The sequence below is a fragment of the Lactuca serriola genome, chromosome 1, assembly GCF_051521515.1.
Source record: "Lactuca serriola cultivar US96UC23 chromosome 1, Lser_US96UC23_V15, whole genome shotgun sequence".
NCBI lineage: Eukaryota > Viridiplantae > Streptophyta > Magnoliopsida > Asterales > Asteraceae > Lactuca > Lactuca serriola.
The window spans coordinates 94,471,450-94,478,817 of NC_136408.1; the positions used below are offsets into that span (position 1 = coordinate 94,471,450).

The window sequence follows — 7,368 nt, forward strand, 5'->3', positions numbered from 1 at the left end:
CAAGTGTAGAAGCACCCCTCTATATCCGCGATCCACCTCATCGCAGCAATCGGATCCTGCGTCCCATCGAACTCAGGTGGCTTCGTGTTGCTGAACTCCCGGAACAGCAACGAGTCACCCCCTATGGCCTGGCAGCGGCCACAGCTGCGGTAGCTGCAGCGGCTGCAGCTTCAGTCAATGCGGCGTACCGCTCCTCAAACGTCTCCATCAGGGTGGTCTTAATAGACCCAAACATCTCCGGGATCTCAGCCCGGATCGCCGCAGCTACCTCCTCGTGAATCATCTGACGAATCTCCTCGTCACTCACACCGCTCGAACTCGCTCCGTGGCGTGGTCTAACCATGATGTCTCTGAAATACAACATAAAACTATCAGAGACTCCATCGAGTGTAATCGCACTCGATAACGCAACCCTACTCAGTCCCCGATATCCAGGGATTCTTACTTGGGTCTCCCACTGACCCGGTGTCCTCGGTAGTACGGGCCCAATACTACCGACCACACCGCATCAGCGTTCATCCCAAGTCTTCCTCCCCAAACCCCGGATAGTGAGTACTCTACTTCTGATATGCACTATCTACCCGCACACTAGCAAAGCATCTCATATCGGCAAACTTCCCTAGACTAAGGCATCACAAATCAGGCCACTCTAGTCTTATCATGAATACCTAGTCTTCTAGCATGCATAACAATTTATATCATATAATATTGTAAGGTATTTTGGGGATCTTTACCGTTCGGGCGCTGACTGATCGTACACACTGCTTCTTTCTTGCTTACCACAAAACCATTTACAAAAGTTTATGCCTTTATTTAAAAAGTTTTCCTCAAATCCTCGGTTTGAGTTCAGTTACTCCCGAAGGTGCACCCGAATCCCTCAAACCAAGGCTCTGATACCAATTGTAACAACACAAATTTTCAAACAAATTTTTCATTTTAAAAATAAAGTATTTCCATTCAAAACAAGGCATAAATAATTTAAGTGTCATGTCAAATACAAACTGTCTAAATCCCAAGATCATAAAAACATCCTTCAGTGTGTATCGATCACGCCTGCGCCTTCCCACGGTCCTCGCTAGTACCTGAAACACATACATAACAACTATAAGCATAAATGCTTAGTGAGTTCCCCAATATACAACTTACGCACATACGCCTTTCCAGGCCCTGACCTATCGGTCCATGTGTCTCAGGGGACTTCCGTCCCTGCTGGGTAAACCTTCCGGTCCTACCCACGCCGACCTTCCGGTCCATCACACAACATATTGCCTTCCGGCCCATAACATATTGCCTTCCGGCCATAATATAATCGCCTTCCGGCCCATAACATACATAGCATATATAACAAACAGCTTACCATATATAGCATACATATCACATATCATACCTGACCTTCCGGTCACACAGTCAAACCCTTCCGGGTACAGTATAGTGAGAAGACTCACCTCGTGAATGCTGAAAGCTAGCAAATCCTGAAATCACTCGTGCACAAACCGACGAGCTACAACCTCCCTATAACACCACATAACTCTCATTAACACTTATATCTTCTAAGTGTGACTATCCCTAAGAAGTCAGACTTAGGTCAACTCTGGTCAACGGTCAACGGTCAACTCGACCGGACTCGGCGAGTGCCATGGCGACTCGGCGAGTCTAGACGTCCTCCAACTCTCTGAGATTCCCTATCTACTCGTCGAGTATCCTCCTTGACCCGACGAGTTACTCCTGGAAGAATCGCGGGGCCACCCCGACTCAACTCGCCGAGTCTGAAGAACAACTCGATAAGTCCCAGTTAATCTTCAAGCTACTCGCCGAGTCTGTTCATCGAACTCGGCGAGTCCATGCCATGCAACCGCTCAAACTGCATCCTAAGGTCCGAACTGCTTCGACCATTCCTAGGTCTGGCCTTCCTAGGCTGATCCATCACGTAAAGTCCTCATTTCAATGCTCATGATACACCATATGATTCATAATTTACATTTTGACCTAAGGCATAAGGATTCCAATCCAAAACCTTCATCAATTCCCGAAATGTACAGACATGGGACATTATGGGCCTCCAAAGGTCCCAATACAGGGTTACAATCGATTAGGGGACTAGGGTAACATTCAATCTATTCACAAAAGGGTTCCATAAACCCTAATTCCATAATCACATCAACATAGCAGAGTATATTCTAATTCTTACCTGGATGATGTATCCTCTGTGTCCCCAATCCTCAGAATGTGACTCCCTTGCTGCTCCTTTAGCCAATCCCTTCTCTTCCATGCACAACCACTCTTCTATAATCAACAATGGCCTATAATCCTTGCTCCATATGCACACAATCGATTTAGGGTTCTTCTCAGAAGGCTAAAATGAACAATGACGGCCAATGAGTCCTTTTTATACGTCCCAAACCTGAACAGTTAGGGTTTTCGCTAAACACCGTAGACTCGCCGAGTCCATATCTGGACTCGTCGAGTCCAGTCGCGAACCCGCGACCAAGTCTGCGATCCTACTCGGCGAGTCTAGGCTCCAACTCGCCAAGTCCCCTCTTAAATCACCCCAAAAACATAATTTAACAATACCTGAGATTCCGGGCTGTTATAGCCGCAACCTTATACCCACCTTGTAGATCGGCTTCGTGAATGAGGCCTACTAACGGTAAGACTAGCATTTAGTTATATATATATATATATATATATATATATATATATATATATATATATATATATATTATTCTATTAATATCATATTAGTATAGTGTTGTATTTTAAACCTTTTAAAATCTAGGGTTTGAAATTTAAATTGTCTAAATTAAAACTTTTAATCACAAAATATAAATTTCAAAACTTGAGGGCAAGTTTTAAACATTTTAAAACATGGAGGATCAAATAACAAATAATTCCAATTAACAATTAATATCCTAATTATCCATATTTGATTTTATTCAAGATTTCTTTTTAAGATAATTACCAAAATAATCAAAATAATTAATTAATTATCATATAAGGAAATTAAATATTTTATTAGTTGATAAATATCTTTAATTAGATCAAGATCATAGTCATATATATCAAAAAATCGGATTTGGGTTGATCTAATATGATTAAGGTAAGTTACCATAAGATAATTATGAAGAAATCCCGAATCTGGCCATTCCTGACACTTAAACTCGCCGAGTGCACAAAGGGACTCGACGAGTCAGGCCAACTCGCCGAGTCCACTTTGGAACTCGCCGAGTCCATGACTCAGAAACGTAAAAATCGAATTTTGTAGTTATGTTTCAGACAATTAAGCAACAATTTAATGAAAACCAAGCCACGCTCTGATACCACTGATGGGTTTTAGCCATAAGAACTTTCCTATGTGCGCATGCAAAACCCTAATGCTTGGATCTAGGCTTTCTAATTAAACATGCTTTGAATCCAAGACTTCTAATGACTATTTAAGAAAAAGAACAATGATAAAACAGATCTAGAATCATACCTTTGAATTCCTTGTTGATCTTGTTGTCTTGGAGCTTTTAGAGTCACAATTGTCACTCCTCTAATGGCTTACGAACACCAAATAGCAAGGAGGATGATTTGGGAGAGAGGAGAGGGGAAGGAAATCGGCCAGGGTTTCTATGCTTTAGATGAAGTGCCGATTTCCCTTAGCCATAGGGTCTATTTATACTTGTAGACTCCTTAAGGGTTACAACCTAAACCCTAATTGGATAATCTTCTCTTAAGGCTATCCAAATCCTTTCCATAGATATCCCTTTGGAGGATTTGAAGCTATCCTAGCTTCTAGGATCCGTCCATCATATATCTATATGGATTTACAGTCTAAAGTTCAACTATCAAACAATTGACAGTTTATACCCTCTTATTTAATTAATCTCTTTAAGTCACCAAATTAATTCCAATTAATTCTATGACTTATATTAATCAAATAACAATATATTATTCTTTATATTATTCTCATAATATATTAATAATATTTACTCTCTCTTAATAAATCATCCTATCAAGTTGCTATGGTGAAGGCAACCCAAAAGGACTATGCACAACCGGGTCAAATACTTGCCTAATATAGTTGCAACCTTAGACACTATTCCAACAAAGACATCACAACTTACCAATTTCAAACGTGCAAGAGTAAGAAAAACATTTTTCTACTCCACATTTGATGAGTGTGTTAAAAACTTCTTAATATGTGTCACTCAAGTCACAATATTGGAGTATGACTCTAAGACTTGATTTTGGAACGAAGTATGATTCACCTTTTGATTTAACCATTTCAACAGTTTTCTACTCCTCTTCTTAGCCACACTAATCCACTAAGGTGTCCTTAGAGGATCAATTGTGATATGGTTTCATAATCAATAAGATGATCACAAAACATGACACTATAGTACTTTCCCATCTTTTCAGATTGGAGAAACTTTTATCTTTCTGCCTAATTGATTCTTCTTACTCGTTTTGCCATTCATTGAAACTTTTCAATGATTCAGGATTATACTTAATCATGTAAGCATAACCACATTTACTAGACTTTTAGTAAATCATGACGAATAATCTTACTATTATTTATGGTGGACTTGACCAGTGCACAACATTGCGTACCAGATCTCCTTAGTCTTTCACTTGACTCACATACGTATGTGAACAAGGAATTAATCTTAATTTTCTAAGTACCAAGATTTCCATACATCACAAGACTCAAATCATATGATTCCAAGCTTCTGTCTAATTGAAATTTGGGCGATGGGAATCTTTCCTTACTTCGAAAATTACGACACTACCATAAATAACATAACTAAGAAACACATCCACTTAATATTGCTTATAATAGAAGTACACAAGCATCAATTTTCAAAAATAACATTGCAAGGAGGTATAAATAAGACAAAACTCAAAATTTATTTTATTTATAAAAGGTGCGGAAAACTTTTCCTTACAATGAAAATTCGAATGAAAACTATGCTATTACATATTCCTAAGCAATCTATCAAAACTCTAAACAGTATCTCAAAAATCCGATCATCGAATCATGCAATCGAAATCTATTTCTTCGCGTTTAGACTCAGCTTACTTCTTCCTTTAAGCTTCCTTTCTTGTCTTTGATCCTACAAAACATCAAAATATAATCTTATCACATCATGTATTAGGAATCTAAAATAGAAAAACTTAATAGAGTTCGATAGTGGATTTTACCTGAAGCAAAGTCATACATCTTGACTCTCCCATCTCTTAGATCTCTCAGGAAGTCAGGGCAGCTTCATAACCAATGACCCTTCTTTTGGCAAAGAAACATATGGATTCTTCTAGAATGGTACACGGGACTATCTCAGACTTAGCCTTTCTCTTGCGTAGAGAAAACTTTTCTGGACTTCCAATGTTGCCAATTCCCATAGAAGGACGGGACATTAATTTACCAGACAAATTTGCTTGTCCAGTGCGCCAAATCATCGCTAATTCAGCAACAATAAGCAAATAAGTCTAATCAATAAGGGTCATGTCGTCGTCCATCACATAGTACTCTCTAATGAACTCACTATATGATTCAGGAAGTGACTGAAGAACCAAGTCAACGGCCAACTTCCTTGAGACATCGACACCCAACATTCCTAATCTATCAATATGCACCTTCATATCCAAGACATGAGCACATGCGGAGTTTCCATCTCTATGTCTTTTTTCCAATAGGGCTTGTGTGACCTTGAACTTTTCAATTCTTCGAACATGTGGGTCAGGGAGAATTATTGGAGGAGGTAGAGGAAGTGAATGATGATTTCCATTTCCAAAATCCAATCGTGGAACATCATCTTGAAACGGAAAACTTTTTCCAACGGATTCAGGAAGACCGTAGTTGTTAGACTTTGACATCTACAAACGGGAGAAATTCAAGTTAGTTGATAAAATCCTCAATATAGCACCCAAATGAAATACTGAGGCTAGGATCCAACACAATATTCTACAATTTGGAAGAGGGATGTCGTAATCCAAATTGCAGAACATTTGAAGGTAGGTAAATGACGATTTACCAATTTTCACCATGAAAAACGAAAATCGAAAATTAGGTTTTAAATGAATTGAAACTCCTAGATCCTTTGAGATTCAATGAACTTTTCAATGGCATGTTTAAATCTCGATTGTTCCCTTCAAGTTTGTGACTAGGATGCCGAGGATCACAAACAAGGTGTATGTAGCACCTGGTTCCTGGTACGTAAAATTTGTCTAAGTATTTTGCATTTTAGCCTTGGACTCGGCGAGTTGTAGGCCTGACTCACCGAGTAGAAATGGGATATTGAGCACGTTTAAATTAGCGACTCGGCGAGTCCACATTCTGGACTCGGCGAGTCCCTGCTGTCTGATGAAACCCTAATTTCAAGGGTATGCACCCTATTTAAACCAACCTTACGTGCCCCCAAGCTCGCCCCCTTCACCTTCAGAGTTTCCTATATCGTCCTAACCTCGTTCCTTGTGAGATTGAAGTGCTTTGGTGTGATTTCTTGAAGATTTTGAGAGAAAAAGGAGAGTAGATCAAGAGGAGAAGAAGGAGGCCAGACATCTTGGTGTTATTTCAGAGATTCCTTGAGGTATGACTTAGTTTCCTTCTGTTTTCATGCTAAGAGTCCCTTAGAGCTCCATTAAATTCCTTCTTGAGCCATTTCCAAGCTTGATTATGAATTAGGGTTTGTGATAAGTTGATTAACCTTTAGATCTAGGCATGATTGAGCTCCAGGAGCTCGGATCTACTGCCTTTATGGAGCCATATTGTATGAAAGCCCTAGATCTACTCTTTTAGAGCATTTTGAGCCCTAAAACCTTCATTGGTGTTTATTTACATGTAAAGTTGGAAACTTTACGTGTTAACCAAGCCCTAAGAACCCAGATCAATGTATGGCATGAGCTGGATTCGAGGAAAATCGAGTATATAGTAATTGCATGTGAAATACTTGGCGAGTCGTTCATCGGACTCGGCGAGTGGAGTCACGAGTCCCTGAGTTTTCCCCCTTCTCGTGTTTGCTGAGTGGAGTCGTGAGTCATGGGGTGTGACTCAGTGAGTCGGAAGCCAGACTCACCCATGAAGGAACTCGGCGAGTCAATGCCCTGACTCGGCGAGTCCAAGGCAATCTTCTTGCCTCAAGAACAGACTCGGCGAGTTGTTCATACAACTCGGCGAGTCTCAGCATAGAGTGTTCTTCGGATGAAGATGAACTCGACGAGTTGTTCATACAACTCGGCGAGTGGGATGAAGGACTATTGGACATCAGATTAGAAGGAAAACTCATCGAGTCAATGCCTAACTCGACGAGTAGAGACGGGATTATGGTCAATCGAATGAATAGTGACTCGACGAGTTGGCGAACCAACTCGGCGAGTCGGGTCTACTAG

At 40.3% G+C, this 7,368-nt stretch overlaps 1 long non-coding RNA gene across 1 annotated transcript; it reads right to left on the reverse strand.

The window, feature by feature from the left end:
• Positions 1-976: 976 nt before the first annotated feature.
• LOC145070137 (uncharacterized) lies at positions 977-2,315 on the reverse strand. Its single transcript, XR_013689841.1, has 3 exons — positions 2,189-2,315; positions 1,446-1,512; positions 977-1,082 (listed from the first exon to the last, which is right to left on the reverse strand). It is a non-coding gene; the product is annotated as an uncharacterized LOC145070137 (long non-coding RNA).
• Between the last annotated feature and the right edge of the window lie 5,053 nt (positions 2,316-7,368).